The following is an 18,961-nucleotide window of genomic DNA, read 5'->3' as shown; positions in this document are numbered from 1 at the left end:
GGTGGGCAGTTGCAGCCTGAAAAAGTGTGGCATATCACATTCTTCTTGCATTGCTGTAGATTTCTTCCAAGCAAATTCTTAGGAGAGGGAGGGGGTTAATGTTGGAGAAAATTTATTCTTTTTTTTTGTAACTTACTCTTGGGCGAGGAGCAGAAGCATCATTGTGTGTGTTAGAGGACAAATTACAGCCTGTTCGTCTGTAGGACTGGAGAGCTTGGCTTTAGGGCAGAAGGAGACATAGCTGAATTGAAAACAGATGAAAGTCAAGATGAGGAATTTGGTGAAGATGTGTGTAGGGCGTATTTCCAAAGGCTCTGCTCTCCCACCTCATATTTGGAAGAGATGAAATGAAGTCACTGGCCTCCAGCACCTGGAGTCGCTTTGGCCAGGAAGACCACAGTTCAGACATCAGTCACAGCAACTACTGACCAGGGGTTGGACTTCTAGGTGGAGGTGTCTTCAAAAAGGTACAAAGTCTGCAAAGTTTTCTGTTGCTGGGTCTGGGATTCTGAGTGAGCTGTTGCCCTCACAATTTTTGGGGAAAAAAAGCACACTCTGGCTGTGTGCCAAGGAAATCTTTATATACAGAGAATGTTTCAGGAATCAGCAGGCAGTTTGCAAGTAGATGAGATGCAGGAGATGAACCAGATTGATGCCGAAACTATGAAATATGGAAGCAATTGAGAAAGAGCAGAGAGAAGGGGTAAATAATGAGAGAGATGCTTTGTTTGGGCACAACTCAGGCTTTGGTGTTATAAGCCAAGAGGAAGCCTAGAACTTACTTGAACAGCAGGGACAAAGGAGAAAGAGGTATGTTAACAGGTGTTAAAGTGTCTACAAATAAGCATCACTGAAGCTGGTGTGGTGGTGAAGATTATAGGTGACTGATGACCTCAGGTTCAATGCTTAGGAAGCAGTAAGGTGCTGACCTGGGGGAGAACAGAATGGAGGGCTCAGAACTGAGCCTTGCAGGAGTGCACAAAGGAAGGATTCTCTGCTTAGAAGAAGACAAAGCATTGAGACATGAAAAATAAAGTAGTAGCAATAGATTTATGTTACAATACGTCAATGGGAAAGTTGAAGGAATTAGAGGAAAGTGTATATGTTAAGTGTGTATACGTATGCACATTTAGAGGCTTACTTTTAAGATGTTGCAGCTTGTCAAGTTCATTAATGTCTCATTCTATAACATATGCACACTTATGGAATCACATCACGGTAAACCTGATAAGAAACAGGTACTACCCTGAAAAGTTGTGGAGAAATGCTAGCAGTTTTTCACTGCAACCTAACTGTTTTAAAGCTCAGCTGAAGAAGTAAAAAATAGCTTTATTAATAACATTTCCTATTTGCAGCTGAATAAAGAATTCTAAATACAGCTTTTTGGCAAAAGGAAACTCTTTTGATAGTCACGGAGACTCTAGGAACATCAGCATCAATATGCAACTGCTATCACATGGCATGTGGGAGTATTCGCACCAATTCTGTACACTCTGTTGCTGATTGCTGACTGAACTTCAATTAATTGAGTTACACCAATTTAAAAATCACTGTGATAGAACGAAAAATGAGTTCCATCATTTTCATTAAAACACATTTTCATTGTGTGAAACTAATTTTTTAATTCAGTGCTAACTCCCTTTGCACGTAGTTCCACTGAAGCAATTGTATGGGTTTGCCTAGCTTGTACCTCAACAATGGCACAGTATGGATACGGACAATTGCTCGTTCTTGATTGCAAAAATTACTTACAGGCACCATTATATGACAAAGTATTTTCTAACTGTAAAGAACCTTAATTGATTCTTTGCTCAGTCCTTTTAACTCGCAGGTTCACATATAGTGGCTCAATTCCAGCATTTATAGATGTTTGCTGCATAAGTGCTGTATTTTTGGTGTTTTCCAGATTTTTGTTTGAAGGAAAAGCTTCATAATCCAGCCCTATGAGTTACAGCTATTACAGCTTTCTTGGGAAGGCTTTAGCAGGTGGGGCTCTATACAAAGCTATTACAGGCATACGGACAGGAGGAAAAAACGCGTGCAGAGAGTTGAAGACAGAAATTATAAAGCTTTTAACAGGCAGTATAAGAAAGTGCCATAAATGCCCTAAATTTTGAAACAAAAATAAATTTGTTCCTATATAAAAGTTCTTTCAACTGTGAGATCCTCTGCAGCTCAGTGCTTTGTGCAGAGGTATAGATGACATAAAGGTTTTTCTTGCCTTCCTGGTTACTAGGACCGTTCAATGTCTGAGAAAAAACTCAGATGAGCACAAAGGATTTCTAGGTGTTACCATTACAGTGAATAATTACTATTTATAGTAAGCATAGTTTAGCAACAGTAATTCCACCAGATGTGTGACAGTCTGCATCCCCATTTATTTAAACAATAAAATTTCAGCTGTTTGTATTTCATCTGGAAATCACTTTTTAGATCAAGAAGTGTATTTCAGCCAAATCAGTGATTAACATTGACACTCCAATGTCCCTGAAAGGAGGTCTTGCTTTTATTAACACTTGCTCATTCAGCAACAAGAAAGGTGATAGCACCTTCCCGTAGTTCAGGTTTACTTGATGAAGCAAAATAGCTTGCAGACCTTGAGAGAATGGGACCCATAGGATTGGTTGTGGTCCACTTTCTCATTTGTGATTTTCTCTTTTTCATTTTGTTTGAGATTGAATTTGAGAGAGAGCTTTGTTCCGGACAGTAGTTTATGGCAGTGGGCTGAAGAGATGAGATTTCATTGAATCATAGAACTAATACACAAAGAGAAAATATGTGAAAATTGAAATGACAAGGTAGAGTAGCTTGGTTGTTGAGGTAGATAAAATAACTAGGTTCTCAGGGAAATGAGGTGGGGATTTTTTTCCTGAACTAGATTTAGTTTGAACAAGAACAGTCGAGATGGAAAACCTAGACACTATAAAAACTTGATAAAAACAAACAAACAAGAAATCATCCCACTTTTTATTGCAACTTTGTGTTGAAGGTTCTGTAATGGTGTGATCCCACAGCCCAAAGAAAGCAAACCAGAGTCCGTTTTTTTTGTCAGTGTAACACAGCTAAAGGAATGATAAATAGATTTGATTAGAGTGGATTTCTTTTTACTTTATTCACTATGCAACATTGCTGTCAGAGCACCTTGAGATATTGGTACGCACAGGAAAATTGGTGGTACTCAGAGAAATCCCTGTGTTCTGCCAGTTGGTGTGGGGGGTTTTTTGTTTGGTTTTGTTTGGGTTTTTTTTTAATATAGAATAATAGTATATTTATTTTTCTTCCTTTTTCCTTTAGAATCACTGGGGCAAGTTGTGACTGATCTAAGACATGTGAAGTACCCCTTTGTGAAGAGAAGAATAAAGTTGGCTTGATGCAATCATGCCGCAGCTCTGACAGAGATGCACTGTTTTGAGCTAAAAAAGCCAGGAGTGCTGCCAGGGCTCTCCCATTTCCAAATAACTGTCCCCTCCTCTCTCATGTGGCTGGAAGAGAGAGAATTATTTTGCCTTTGATTAATAAGGAGTTAATGTCAGTAAAGCTTCCTTTAACTGTTTTCCAAAGGGTCGGGGAGAAAGCGGCAGGCAGCGGCTGTGGTGGCGCAGAAGGGAGCGCGCTGCGCCCCAGGGAACGCGGAGCTTTGTAGCTACTGGAACAAGCCTGGGCTGAACCTCCAAGCAGGACGGTGTTTCCGACTTCTTAATGTTCTTGCTTTTAGTACCTGAAAAAAATGTCCATTGCAATCAAATCTCATTGACTTTGAACTTATGAGGACTGTAACAAATTGGTCGGTTTTTGTCAATTTGCTAAGGTTTTCTGCAGAGGTATGCTTTTTTATATTTGTTTGTTTGCTTTTAAATTTCTGTGTTGCTTCCACTAGATTCCCATGCAGTACTGTTTACATCTACCCTGGATAATCTTTTTTCACTCCACCAAAATTGTCAGTCTGGCACAAAACAACCACAGTCTTATCCTAGCACTTTCAGCTACCAATTCCTTCACCAGTGAGGAACGCTTAACGTAATGTGACTGTACCGTGCTCGTACTTCTCTCGCATAAGCAAACTTCTTACCCTATTGTTTCACTCCTCCGTTTTGCTGCTGGATAAAGTCTTATGTTGACAGCTGCCTAAATTTAGAAGTATCTGTGGAGCTATACAAAAATATATCATGAGAAAGTTTAAAAGCCAGGAATTTAATTTGCTGACTTCTAACTTACCCTACATCTGAGGTTCAGAGAAGACCCCAAACTGATCTGAACCATTTCTATGTTTGTCCTGTATTACAGTGATGCTTGTTGGCCTCGTGAGGCTGAGTGCTGTTTGCTGCCATAATAAAAAAGCAGCCTTTGCTCCAAGATCTTTAGTGCTTGCTAAAGTATTATCAGTAAAGTTAATATTTCTACTGCAGACCTGATTTTCACAGCCCCTTGCCTTCTTTATTTGCCAAAATACATCAAATCGGCTTCATTTTCCACATGTGGAGTTTTCTGGCAAAACTGGGTTAGATTTTGAAAAACAGAGTTTACTTGATCCACATGTTTGCCAGGGTGATAATTTGCAAAGTAGGGAGAGCTTTTAACTTTTTGAAAGTATTGTAATTTGTCGTTGTTGTTTACAACGTATCACTTTTTTTTTTTTTTTCTTTAATGTGTGCATGTAAAATTAATTAGCTTGTCCTCCTTTGAAAGTAGCAATGCCTCTGCTTTGGGGAAGCTGATGGCTGGATGTTTGGAGGTGTTAAGTAAATGTATTAGAGGAGGCTAATGCATAACTGACGAGCCGTACAGTATAATAAAGACCTACAATGTCTGTTGTAACCATCACAGTCTCTGCAATAAATTGCCTGAACATTGCAAAATAATATAGAAGTCAGATTTTTTTATTTGCTGATGGCATTTTACTAATCCTGTCCCCCCCTCACTTCGTGCTGCCACCTGATGATGTGGCTTTTTGTTTGATGTTTATACCTGGCCCAAAGGAACTTGGCTGGAAGTGACTCCTTTGAATCCTCTGGGGACAGCTGGTTATTTGTTAAACAACCAAATGGGACTGCCAAGTTCCTTCCTTAAAAACTGTGAAGTTAATTAGTCACCACAGTTAGAGCAAGAGGGTGATGAGGCATATTTAATATGAATGAGAAGAATGGTTGTCATAAGAAATAGATAAATTGACTAGGGTAGTATCTTCATTAAGTTTACTTTCTCGCTCTTATGCAGTGCAAACGTCACAGATGCAAACAGCTCTGGTGACTTCCCGGAGTCTTCCTGCCTTTATGAGAACACTGCTGTAGTTTAGGTTGCCCTGCAGAGGCTAGAAGCACCTCTCTCGAGTACCTTGAGGGATGGATCATATGTGATCACTGGGAGGTACTGATGAAGGAGCATGACACTCCCAGTAAAGCTGCTCTTGGTTTCACCCCAGATAGCAGGTAATAAACTAGACCAGAATGGTATTTTGAGACCTCAACCACTCCAATTTCATGTCAACTATTTTTTATGAAGTACCTTTTGTTGCGTTTGACAATTAAACCTTTTGAAAACAGACTTTTACTCCTTGGTTCAATAACAAGTGTCTCCAATATTTTAATTTAATTTTTGTATGTATATATACATGCATGCATGTATCTATATATATAGACATGTATTTTATGTGTGTGTGTATATATATTTTACATACATATTTCAGTAGGATTGAAAGTGGAGTGGTCATTGTCCAGTAATGGAGGAAGACACAGCCCTTGTTTGCAAAACATTTGATAAATGTTTTAACTGACTTAAGAAATGAAGTTGTTTTCTACAGTTAGCTTGTCTTTATTCTTATCAAAACTGTGGGGCTTTCCAATGTCAGGACACTTAGTGGGTGGATACTTCTCAGAAGAATAGAGGACTTATCAGTGTTTGCTTAGGATCTATTTCGTTCTCAGCCATAAAAGTAGCTATGCTGTCTATAGCACTCATAAATCTTCACCTAGTCAAGGCTACTGTCTCTTTCTTCATGCAAGTTTGCATTTAAAAAAATGAGCATAAACCAATTGCATGAAGCAATTATAATTTCAAAACATCTAACTTCTTCACTGCTGGTTTTGAAAAGTGATACCATAATTCAGTTTGCAATATTGTACAAATTACTTATCAGCCCTGCCACAAAATCTCTCTCTTAGCCCTTACAATGCAAGCATATTGCTCGGACACGTACTCACCAGAGGGCACTGTTACACATATTCTCAGAGAGAATTTTTCTTTTGGTGAAAATAAGGTCTGGTCTTGGAAGAAATGGTGTATTGGGGTTAGATTTTGATGCACACTTTTCTTAGGTGAGTTGTTAATAAGATCATTCGAACTGTTTTATTCTCTTTATCTAGATAACGAACTGAGAAATGTCCATTGCTACCAAATGTGACGTTGCTGTAGAGGGCCCATCTTTATGTCTGTGAATGAACTAAATTATGTCAAACTTCATGTAGTTTATAAAAAGTGAGTCTAAAAAGCCCTGAATTTTTAGATTTCCACTGAAACTGTAGCGGAAGTGCAAAGACATTTCCATTGTTCCTAGTTATTTTTGTAGAACAGAATGGACAGATAATGTCAAGTAAAACCAGTAATTCAGCTTTAGGTAATTATTATGTCTGCTGTTTATTAATTAAATACATATAGTTAGGCAATATTATTACACAAGAGATAGCTGTATCTACGCAGTTACATAGATTTGTATTGCTATTAGGTGAATAAAGATTAAAACTAAATAATGGTAAAGTTTATGCTTCAGGCTATATTTTATTGTGGAAATAGACTAGTTTTACCAGATCCCTTAAGACACATCTTACACTAATCTATTTTCTGCCAGATTATGTGTTTCCTGAATTTTTATTTACTTTTTTCATAGCAAAAGGTGTTTCAAGTTCTCTGGTATCTGTTTGGGCTTTTGCATGTGTATTTTTACTTCACTTTGGTTTAGTATTTCCCAAATATCACAAAACCACAAAAATGAAATAACATGCATCCTATAAAAAATGGACCTTCCACTGCAAATGAATGCGAACATTTGTTAATGATCAGATACGTTTCTACCAACTGTGCTCCAGCGTCTATTGTTTGTGGACTTCAATGGATTTTTTATGGCAGAGTGGATTTTTTGGTTTTAGGTGAATCCATTATCACCGATCTGTTTGGCAGCAGCTGCAAAGAGAGAGTTGCCATCTAGAGCCTGAGGTGGCTGCGCTGCATTTGGGGTGACCAGCAGTGAGGTGATGGTTTCCCATGGCAGCATGGAAGCCGTCTGCAGGGCAGAAGGAGATGGGGAACGAGGATTCTTCTTTCTCTACCTTAAATGCTTTCTGTCTCACCTGTTCAACTTTTTCACATGAGGTTCCATGGAAAATGGTAAATGCCATAGAAATTTTTTTTAATTATTATTTTTTTCTTAAAAGGGCTGCAGGTGAAATCTGAGGAAGTACAGTATGAGCTTGATGCAGAAAAAAATGTGGAAATCTGTAATAAAAAGAATTTTTGTAGTGGAAGTGCAGACTGCATAGGCTTCCAGTTCTTTCAAGGAGTCACTAGGCATAGGGTAAAGGATATGTTATTGACATAGGTAATGGACCTCAATGGACCTCCCGGTGTCGCGTGCTCCCTGTGTCCTGGTTCCTGATTGTCCTGTCATGAGAGAGCAAGCTAACGCCATAGCTCCTCTCTTGCCAGCAAGGCTAGTGAGAGGGAAACAAGGGGACTGGTCCCCTTACAGACCTCATGCTAATACAATATGTGACAAAATTGGGGTATGTCAGGCTCAAGAGCTTTGAAGTGCTTTCTGGTTGTGATTTTAGATATTGTCACAGTAATTTTCCAAAAAGCCTTTGGCGAATTTCTTCAGAAAGGTACTTAAAAAACCAAAGCTATCATGGGTTAAAATGGAAGGACTTTTCCTGGATTAATGATTGTTTAATAGATAGAAAACAAAGGGTAGGGCTAGGATTAGGCTTAAGGTTAGCTTTCGTAATGAAAGGAAATTGCTAACGAAGTCACGTATAGACCTATCCAGATAAACGGATATTCCTGGGACTTCTGTTGTTCAATATATTCATCAGGACTTCTTAAAAGGGGTTGATTCATGAGGTCACAAAGTTTGTTTTTGCTACAGACCTACTGCCACAGGGTACATCTAGTGTGCATCCGTATCTTGAGTATTGGATGTGGACCTGGTAACCCTCTTAAACAGATGAAAGAGCTTTCAAAGATACCCTTTACATGTCATTTTAGTGTCAGTCATGATGGCAGCCATCACAGTGATACTGGACAGGATTTTGTAACTATTTCAATAGCTTTTGGTAAGGAGCAGTGTACTAATGAGCACTGACACTTTAGTTCTTTTGTCCACAAATTCTGCACTGGAAAGCCTAATAAAACAGATGTGTTAAAACAGTCGAACAACACTGAGTTCATGGGACTTGTAAACATGTCACCTTCTTTTCTGTTGTTTTGTAATTTCTGCTGATTTTTCTGCAAGCCCATTTCTTTATACTTAGTGCAGCCTTGATGCAGTGCGCTTGGATTGCTGTATCAGTGAGATTTGCTAAAATAAGTCACACATGAATTGTAGGCCATTATCTATCATTAACTCATCTAGAATTTCATGGCGAACTAAGTGCTATGTATAATGTGTTTTCTCAATTGCTACTGGCTGTGTTGTCTTAGTATAGCAGAATGTGGCTGATAGTACAGTCACATGCAGTTCAGATACATGGAAACCAATTTGGGGAAAAAATGGGTTTAGTTAATAGCAAATATTTAAAATTATTTCAGTTATTTCAATTAATTTAGAGGCATTTAAATTAAATTTTATCATGTATTTATTTTAGACTTCTTAGCTGCATACAGTGCCCGTGAAATTCATATCCATGCAGAAGAAAGAAATCAGAAAAACAAACTTGGGCTCTATTTTCAGGATATGTCTACTCCAAAAAACACATTTTCAAGTTATGCGGTTGATGTTTGTACTTTCCAAGACTTTGTTTTATAAAACATATTTCATGTTCACCTGGAACTCAGCTCTAAGAATTGCCTGCTGGCATTTATGATTGCCTTAATCATTTACAGTTAATTGCCAACTGATGAGCTCGAGACAAAAAAAAAAAAACCAAACAAAAAAAGTCTAGCAAATACAAACTCTTATCATCACACTTCTGTAGGGAATACTTAGGGTTGGGGTCAGATTTTCAAAGAGGTTCATGCATCAAAAGGTGCAATTAGACGTCTAGTGAAACGCAGCCTACCTATCCTATGCGGTATCTGTAAACTCCTCATCTTGTCTGCCAACGAAAAGGAACAGGGTGATCAAAATTATCATAAATAGTTGTTGTTGCTGGCTCTCTTTCCTGTTGAGAATGGTGGTACAGTGAATACTGTGGCCACGTGTGTATGTGTGTGTGCGTGTGTAAGAGGGGAATCGTCTTTGTTTTGGAGAAGTCTCTGTACAAGATACCTGCTCTTATTTAGCCTCTTCTGAATGCCAGTGATCCTGTCCTTCCCTCTTTTACTCTTTGAGTTGAGAATCATGCTTTTCAGCATGCTGGTCCCCAACAGTATTATTAGCCATTATCAAGAGCTATGGGTTCTCTTACAGTGCATATTTGCACCTTAAGGTGCCTGAATACTTTTGAAAAATCTCTGCAGCTCCTTTTTATGGGGATACTTGGATCTTCTGCTGGTCTGCCGTTTGTGTATGATTCTTATTTCAGGTTATCCACCGATGGTTTGTTGAGAAGATGAGTTGTAGGCATGTCTAACATCTCTCTGCTCACCACCTTCTTCAGTGTTTAGAACTGGTGGGGACAGAACGTTTTCTATGAAAAGAACATCCATAGGATGGTATATCTCACTGTTTCTTCTTGTTTCTTTTTGTTTCATCTCATTTCATCTCATCTCATTTCATCGTCATCTCATCTCATAATTTTATTTTATTTAATTTCCTGGAGACTAGCTACTGCTTAGCACAATGTTTTCTATACCATGTCTTCCAATAATTAATGGAATGTTTCAACTAAAATCAATGGCAGCCTATAAACACATTAATAAATATTTTTATGGCATAAAACAATTGCAAAATTTCTTTTCATGGTCTGACTAAAATTTGATTATCTTTTATCAGACTTGCCATCAAGCCAACATCTGATTCTATTTCTAAATTTACTACTATTTCTACCTTTAAATATATTTTCTAGTTCTACATACTGCTAAGAGTTTTAGATAGCTTTCCTCACAGGCTTGTTTAAAGGAAGTATCCTGAATGATATACCTTTTTTAAGACTGAAAGCAATTGTGCCCTTTGTCCCCTAATGCTATCTAGGAGATAGCATGTTACTATTGTTTCAGATGTAGTGCTGCTTTGTAATAATTTGCACATTTTGTGTATGGATTTGGTTACTGAGTGGTATATTTTATGACTACATTCAGTTAAATATTGGAAGTTTATTGTGTGATCATATTTGTCTAGCTTAATACGGATATGTTGGAAAATCAAGAGGAGTGTCTTGATAAAGCAACAATCTACTAACACTTCTGGTACAATTAATATCGTTTACTTCTGCGTACTTCCAACAAGCAATGGTTTCGCTGGTGAACTTGTCAGAGTGAGTGGTAAAAGTCTGTGTTCATTAACACAGGAAAATAGAAGCCTAATGAGATTGAAAAGGATAAGAAACAAGAGGACTGACATGAAAGGGTAAAAGAATGAAAAAATTCAGGGGCTTGAGTGACTTGTAAGGTGAGACATGATTAATCTCATCCAGAGGTTGTAAAAAAGCTGATTGATCATTCTGTTCCTCCCTGGTCACATGTTCCCAAAGAGAAAAAAAGATTAATCATGTTGGATAGCTGGGCAGGTGGACTGCACTGTGCTGCAACTCAGGACCTAATATGTTATTTTGTAGAGTAGAGGCAAAAAATTGGCAGAAATGGACGTAAATATGAACCTGTTTTCAGTGTTACATCTAACTATTGTTAGAGATAAGTAGAATTTTTTTTTTTAATTTGCTAAAGTTTTAAAGTATTTTTTTAACTTTGATTAAGATTTTTTCATATTTGGATTAACTAACATTTTGTTGACTTTGAGAACCAGCTTGCTCCCTCTTTTTTCATTTTTCAATGCTATTATTTTGTGGATGCTTCTTTTAGAATAATTGTATATATTAACCAAATTTTTTACTTAGCCTAGTAGTTATCATTCTTATGAGGTATCTCTGATGATGTTACTCTAATGACCAAAGAATTAGTGTGGCAAATGTTTACAGAATTCTGGAAGTTTTCTTCTTAGAAAACCCAGACTTAAATCTGTTATATTTATATAAATGCATATTTTTCAACTTTTTAACTTATCAGTACATTTCCTTAAAAATAATTGTATTGCATTTAAACATGACTTTTTCATAAAATTGTCCCTAAGCCAAACTGCATAACCTTCTCTTTCTCTCTATCTCCCTCTATACACAAAAGCGCACTATGTATGTGTGATGGAAATAAAATTGTAATATAAATGTGTAGACATTAATTTTTCTGTATATTTTGTTAATTTATTTACAGTATCCAGGTAAATTGGCATTGATTTTCATTCTGGAAACTAAAACTGTAACTATTAATGTGAATATATTTGCTTATCCAAGACTTCAGTGCCAGCTTTTGCTATTAAGATTAGGTAAAGTACATGTTGGCCACATTTTAACTATGAGTTCTTACAATAGTTTAAACATGTAAGTAAACAAGCCACAGTATATATAGGCAGTGTAATTTTTTTTAAAAGGTCATCTGTGTAAGTTAGCTACAAATCACTTTTTTTTTTCATTGCCAGTCAAGTCTCGTTGCCACTATTTATGTTATGAGAGTTCTATTTAAATATATTAAAAATGTTTTCAGGTTTTTATTGCTGGATAATTCAGACCCCATTATTGACACTGTTTCCTGATTTATATTTAGTTTCTTTATTCAGAAAAGTCTTCTAAATTTAGGGAGGCATAAAGCTGACAAAAAGCTGCATGTGTTTTTCCAACCTTCTTCCAATTGCCTGACACTTTGTCAAGAGTATAAAATTATGTAGCAGAGAGTAAAATATGGATTAAACAAAATTCAATCATCCTGAAAGGGGCAATGTTTTGTTTTGGTTTTCTCCTATTATTTTCTTTGTCTTTTTTTCCCCCCCCCCCTCTATCTGTCCATGTGTTGTTCTCCCCTGCTTTTAAGCAAAATGATGTGATTTATACACAGTGCTTTACTTTGGATCCTGGCTCAATGAAATAATTTAACACATAGCTCTTTTTTATTGTGTTTTTATTTCAGCAAGCCATTTTTTGCACAATAGCGTTCTGTTTGGACACTTGAAAATTCAAATGAAAAAGGGGATTTTTTTCCTCAGAGTAGTTTTTGATCAACTTTTCTATTTAGAGCATGCTATTTGAAGAATGTTGCCAAGCTATATGTGTTTTCTATATATCGCGTGCACTTGCTTGTGCAAACACAACCTGTTGTATGTTTTGCTCACAATATTAATACAACATATCCGATGTTATCCGGGTCACGTAATTTATTTGTTCTGAGCAGTTGCTACTTTATGGCTGTGCTTCCACATTTGTGTAACTTATCCCTGTTTGAAAGAGGACAGGTTCCCAGAGCTCACGGAAGAGGAACAAACTACTGCTGAAATCTGTAGTAAAAACTTTGAGAAAAGGCTAACTGAAAGAGGGAATATCTCTGGAAAACGCTAGAGAAGATGGAGAGAGCAAGAGAAGAACAAGCAATGCAACAGGTGTATCAGACAGCAGGGAAAATGCTGTTTAAACCCCTCCAAATTATTTAAAAGAAAATTTCAGATTTTTTTTTTTTCCAGTCAAAAAGGAGGGGATTCAAAGACCAGTCCTGTTCAAATCACCACAGGAAATGTATAACTGCACTCACAAGCATTTTATAAACATCTGTTAGGAAGGTTTTAAAGAAGAAAAAGTAAAATCTGCTCACATTTTAGTACAATGTAATAAGAAATCGAACAGTGGCCTCTTCCACGTTCAGAAATATTATGTTTTTTTGAATCTAGAAAATGGTTTCATGAAAGAATTTCTCTAATTTCAGTACTAGTCTAAAAACATGTTGGCTTCATGTTATATATATTTTAATTATTTTGAAGTGGTTTTTTTTTATATAGGGAATTAATTAAACAAAATGACAAAGTAAAAAAGAGAAGAGATTGACTGAAAAGGAGCCAGTGGGACAGGGAAAGAAGAAAGAGAGAAATGTTGGGAAGGAAAGACTGGAACATCCACGGCACATGGGTGAGGTGAAAGTAAATTCTGCAGACATTTTATGTGACATACAGAGGCAACCTTAAAAAACCAAAATTGATTAATTTCCACAAATAGGAAACAAACAAACAACCAGGGATGGTCGAAAGGTGGAACATGAAATATCCAAACTGGAAGTAAGTTACCATATTTTGGCTGTGACTATAATTGTGACTATGACCAATCACTGACCTGTGATTGGTCCCTAGATTTGTTTGGTAGATTGCTATTGGCCATTTTTAAATCAAAATGGTTTCTTCTGAAGGACATGTTCGTGTTCTCATTAGGAATAACTGGATCAAATTGCACTTTTCTGTGTTATTAAGAAGTCAATGTAGATTATTAGAATGTCCCCTTAGGGGAATTATGTTTCTTTAAGCTTCTTAGAGAATAATATAAGTGGTTAAGTAAAGATAGAGGAAACTCTACTCAATAGATAACTATAGCTCTTTAAATTGAAGAGATGTGGCATTTTAAAGAACAGATTTTAGATCGACATAAAAATGATTGTAAAAATAATCACAATATGCTATAGTTAGTACAGCTTAAATTTGACTGCTTGTCAAGTATTTTGAGGAGAGGAAAGTCTGATTTGCCATCAGATTCACAAGTACATAGTTAGATTTTAAATACCTTTCTTACCCCTGAGGATATGTCTTCAGTCTAATAACAACAGCCACCAAGCTCGTTTGGTGTTTCAGCCATTTAATGTACCTAATACGGACAGTACACTCAAAGGCTAAGGCACACATTAACACATTTTATCACAACTTCAGTGCAGCTATGTAAATTTTGCGTTGCATCTAACGCACATCCAGCGGGGTCAGAGTATGGGCCTGTAGCCATCTGATGAGGCAGACCTGATGTCCACTTCTTGCACCATTCTGCCTCCCCTAACTCAACTCTTTCAATCTTGCTTTAAAAGACAATGGATTTGGGCTGAATTTGCAAAACTTTTTTTTTTTTCCTCCCCCCCCCCCAACTAATCTTTCTTTCTGTGAAGGTTTTTTTGGGTTTTTTTGCACAGTTTGTGTAAACCAGACTTTAAAACATTAGGTATAAGTCTAAGAGTAATGATAACCAGGGATTTGAGACAGAGGAGAATTAGTAGCAGCTCCAGGTATCACTGGGTACGAAGGTCTCCGTCATTAAGGACCACAACTAAATAAACATGCTGGGATATGATTGCTTTATTGCTCTTTGCTCATTTTATGTCATTTTATTGCCTTACTAATGGCTATAGGATTAGGTATGTAAGGGAGTTCTGAAAATGTAGAGCTGAAAGAGGTATATAAAAAAGTGTGTGCTTCCCATAGAGATTCCAACTTTTCCTCATCATGGATGATGGAGAGACTAATTTACCTTGCATAGATAAGCGAGGATAGGGAGAGAGGCACAGTGGGACTTAAAGAACAGATTCATTTCTAGGCTTCATCCTCACTTTAGTACAGTTGATGATTTTTATGTGCATTTATAGTGGCCCCAGTGGGAGAGGCTGTGTTATTACAAGTAGTGCTTTTTTCCTTCACAATTAGCCAAATGGTATGTTTCTGATACAGGGTCTACATGTGAAAATATGCAGATAAGAATTAATTTTTTATATATTTAACTATTAAATAAAACACTCTCATTTCTGATATTGCCAGAATCAATCTGGTATACCAGTGTAGCAGTATCACTTCTGAGGACAGAAAGTACTCATGGGCTAATAATTTTACTGCTTTCTATTTTGCATGCACTGCAGTTTACAAGATCAATAAAGAATATAGTGCCTCAGCAGACCTACAATTTAGGCTGTAAGAATCTCTGTTCTTGACTAAAGTCCTGTTGTATCTAAATAAGGGGAGCTAGTTTCATCCCTGGTGTCTAGAAGTGATTTTCTGTTTTGTCAGTTTCTTCCAAGGGAAAGAACAATGTACGACCCATAAGGTTTCTACTAAAGTAAAAGGCGAAGCAAAGAATGCTGTCTTAGCTGAAGCCGGCGGATTTTTTTTTTTTTTTTTTAAAATAGAAAAACCTAAAAATCACATGCTCATATTTGGATCTTAGTAGCAGGGAGTTACCTTTGGGATGCAGGAAAAAAAAAAAGTCTTTCAGAACTTTATGAGTGGCCAGTGTATATTTTGTTTGTATTTAAGAATTGCTTATAAATGTAAAGACTGCACATATATAAGAATGTATGTAATTAATAGGTAGCATTGACATATATATACATAAAACAAACAAATAAATAAAAGATAGTTACTTAGCATTTTAAAGCGCAGTTCACCCAAGAAGAGTCGGCGAGGCTGCAAGAGTTGTAGTTCTCAAGGTTACTGCAAAATGTCCATTTCCTTCATGCCTTCATCCTTCTTGAAACCCTCTCCACATAGTCAAATTACTTAAGTTTCCTTCAGGCTTTTCTACTACAAATCCTGTTTTACTATGTAGTTTACCCAGTACCTAAACATTAGAATCATCCGAAGAGCAGGGAATCTTTTATTCATACGCTTCTGTCAACAGTTCTGCAGTCTTAAAAACCATTTTGTATCTTATTCCCTATATGTAATCCTTCCAGATAGTATTTCAAGACATTGTATAAATTCTATGCTTTTTTATTCTACAAGTGGAAGAAAATCTGGCATCAACATTGTCTGATGACTGAAGCATTATCTTGAAGTTTCTTTAATCTTCAGAAATACCTTTGTACCTTGAGTGAAAGCACTGTATTCTCAACCTTTATAATCCAAATAATAATTTTCTTTAGGAGCATAGTTGGTTTACATTGCAGGTAGCTTAGCATTTATTTTATTCTTATTGGCTGCAGGTATTACCTAGAGGTGAGGATGGACACACAGCCTAGGAAATCAGTCTTCACTCATCTGTATCTGCAGAACTGAAGCTTCTGTACTCCTGTTTTCTTTTTTGAATGTAAGTAAATTTTTGTTGCATGCTTCAATAACTTCCTTGCCTGCTAGAGACTATATCATTAGCTGTCCTATTTCAACTCACCACTCTCCGAAACTGATGACCATTTGGGGACGCAGCTGTTGGAGGGGTCAGACATTTTCATGTGCTCATGAAAGCCACATAAATACCTATGAAATTGGAGAAATTGCTGGTAGGTTGGTGGAAGATATGCACACTCTAAAGACTTTTGCCAAATTATGTCATTATGTTGTTCACCCAAGGATGTGTGTGCTCCTTGTAAGGCAACTGCTCCCTCATCATATCTTACTACTTTCTCCAGTTGTCCAGATTTTCCAGTATCCTTCTGCGAAAGACGAACAGAAGACCCGTGAACCACTAGTTTTTTCTTCCTTTTTTTAAAGTGGTATGCTTTAATCAGCTAATTAAGGACTTTGCAAGTCCAACATGTATTGAACTTGAAGACCCAGTCCTTCAAAAGGTGATGATGTTTTCTACTGATTTCATTAGGCTTTTGATGAGCAGATATTCTTCAGTTCTGGGCCTTAAATATACAACACTTGAAAAATATTTTCCCCTTTGCACTTAAGTGAATTCTACTGTGAATGTTTCCCTCTGTCCCCCAGTGAACTCCATGATTCTTGTTCCTTCCTATTCAGCAGCAACTCACATGTTTTGAATTCAGTCCCACTTGGTTCATCAGGATGATTTTTTGCACATTTTCCCTGTTTAATTATATAATACCACTTTTGCTCAATTTGTGCAAACATCCTTTGGACTTGTTACAATTTGATTTTCTGTCAAGAATAGTTCCAAAGAAGAGAAAATGATGGGCAGAGGAAATGATGCTGGTGTATATCTTATTTGCAATTCTAATAACAGCTTTGTGAATTTGAACACATTAGTAAAGAGCACTTCACTCAAGTGCACATTACTGCAGAACTTGCTAAACATGCCTAAGAATAATGCTACTCTAATCTGGGCAAATTAGATGGATAACATCATTTGCAGCAGTTGTTAATTATGTATCAGCTGCAGTCACAGCGTAATTCTGTTAATTGCTTATCACACTAAGGTTAACTTTCTGTCATTTATATTTGTTTAATTCATAATTAGAATAACACACTTGATATTGTTCACTGACCACTTTAAAAAAAATGTTCATGATGCAAATGTTCAGCAACATAAGACTAGAAGAGATCTCCTGAGTCATCAATTTGGCTGATGTCACCAACCCATATAATACCTTTCATAAATTTCTTTCTGTGTCTTAAAACCAGTTAGGTTCCTTGCCTCTACTACCTAAATGGAGGTTTGTTACAGTGCCATAACCCTGCCATGTTTAGAAGCTTTCCACTTGCTAGCCTCAAATTTATGCCTTTGTTCTTATGGCAGCATTGTTTTATTATCTAAATAATTTTTCCCCCTGCAATGTTTACCATGCATGATTTATTTGTAAACACACTGCCTCTCACTTTCCACTTTCCTGAGATGGGCAAACCAACTCCTTTTAGTCTCCTTCTCTAAGATGTACATTCTCATGCCCTAAACATGGCTGGCAAGCCATTAGTGCTCCTTAATTCCAGCTGTAATGGCAGCTTTTAACCCCGCTCCTTGTGCAGATGGAAGCAGAAATGCTGTTCACTGTCGGATGAATGACAGATAGCAGGAGGTGTAGATGAGTTCTGCTAGCTCTATGAAATGTGTCCAAAAGCACTGCTGGAAGCAACTGGCTGACTTCTTATTCTGGCTAAGTGAACAGATATGGTAGTATTTTAATTAAAACTGTTAGAAACAGCTAAATCAGTCTTTTCAAACCAAGTCCATTATGGTAACTTAATTTAGGTATGCATCTAAAAAATAGAGAATGCCGTAGTAATTTAGCCAGGGGAGGCTAGAAAGGTATTGCAAATCTTAGAGAGTAAAAATTCAATTGAGAATTGAGAAACTGGGGGACACTTGGGGAACAGTGCTGTACTGGGGGAGGATTAGGGGACTGGCTGGAGAGAAGCTCTGCTGAGAAGAGCCAAGGGGTCTTGGTAGATAGTGAGCAGAGCATGAGCCAGTAGCGTGTCCCAGGCAGGGGCAGAGGGCCAGCAGCATCCTGGGCTGTATTAGCAGGATCAAGGGAAGTGATTATCGCCCTTTACTCAGCACTTCTTAGATGGCATCTGAAACAGTGCATCCAGTTTTGCCTCCCCCTCCCCCTTCCCCTTTCTCCTCCACCCCTTTCTTCCTTCCAGGAGAGACATGGATAAACTGGAGGAAGTTCAGTGGAGGGCCACCAGGATGGTCAGGGGCTGGAACACCTGCCCAGTTGGGAAGAAGCTAATGGACCAGAGCTGTTTCAGCCCAGAGATGAGATGGCTTTGGGGGAGGGGGCCTCACAACAGCCTCTGGTACCTCAAGGCGGTTTGTGAAAAGATGGAGCCAGGCTTTTCATTGTGGTGCTGGTGGGAAGACCAGGAGAATTTCAGACAGGATATAAGGAGAAAAATCCCCCTGCTGAGAACCAGAGGGAACTAAGTCCAGCAAAGGAACAGGGTGCCCAGAGAGGTTGTGCAGTCTCCATCCTTCAAAGTATTTCAACATATGACTGGATAAAGCCCTTAGCAACCTGGTCCGACCTGCATTAAGGAGAAAGTTGAATTAGATGATCTCCTGAGGTCCTTGAAATTAAGGATTAAGAATGTATTCAGGATTCCTCATGCCCGTAGTATTATTTCATATAGTTCCTC

General features: G+C 37.5%; 1 protein-coding gene across 3 annotated transcripts in view; it reads left to right on the top strand.

The window, feature by feature from the left end:
- Positions 1–18,961, top strand: part of HNF4G (hepatocyte nuclear factor 4 gamma) — a 68,362-nt gene that overhangs the window by 9,674 nt on the left and 39,727 nt on the right. For 2 of the 3 annotated variants that reach the window (XM_054818011.1, XM_054818014.1), the window contains exon 2: positions 16,123–16,226. The gene's annotated coding sequence lies outside the window, so the exon portion shown is untranslated. Of the gene's footprint in view, positions 1–13,429; positions 13,454–16,122; positions 16,227–18,961 lie in introns of those variants that run through there. The other variant, XM_054818013.1, reaches the window with a different exon arrangement.

Source organism: Grus americana, chromosome 2 (genome assembly GCF_028858705.1).
Source record: "Grus americana isolate bGruAme1 chromosome 2, bGruAme1.mat, whole genome shotgun sequence".
In the NCBI taxonomy this organism is placed as follows: Eukaryota; Metazoa; Chordata; class Aves; order Gruiformes; family Gruidae; genus Grus; species Grus americana.
The sequence above is the reverse complement of the archived record's forward strand: the minus strand, read 5'-3'. Positions and strand labels throughout refer to the sequence as shown.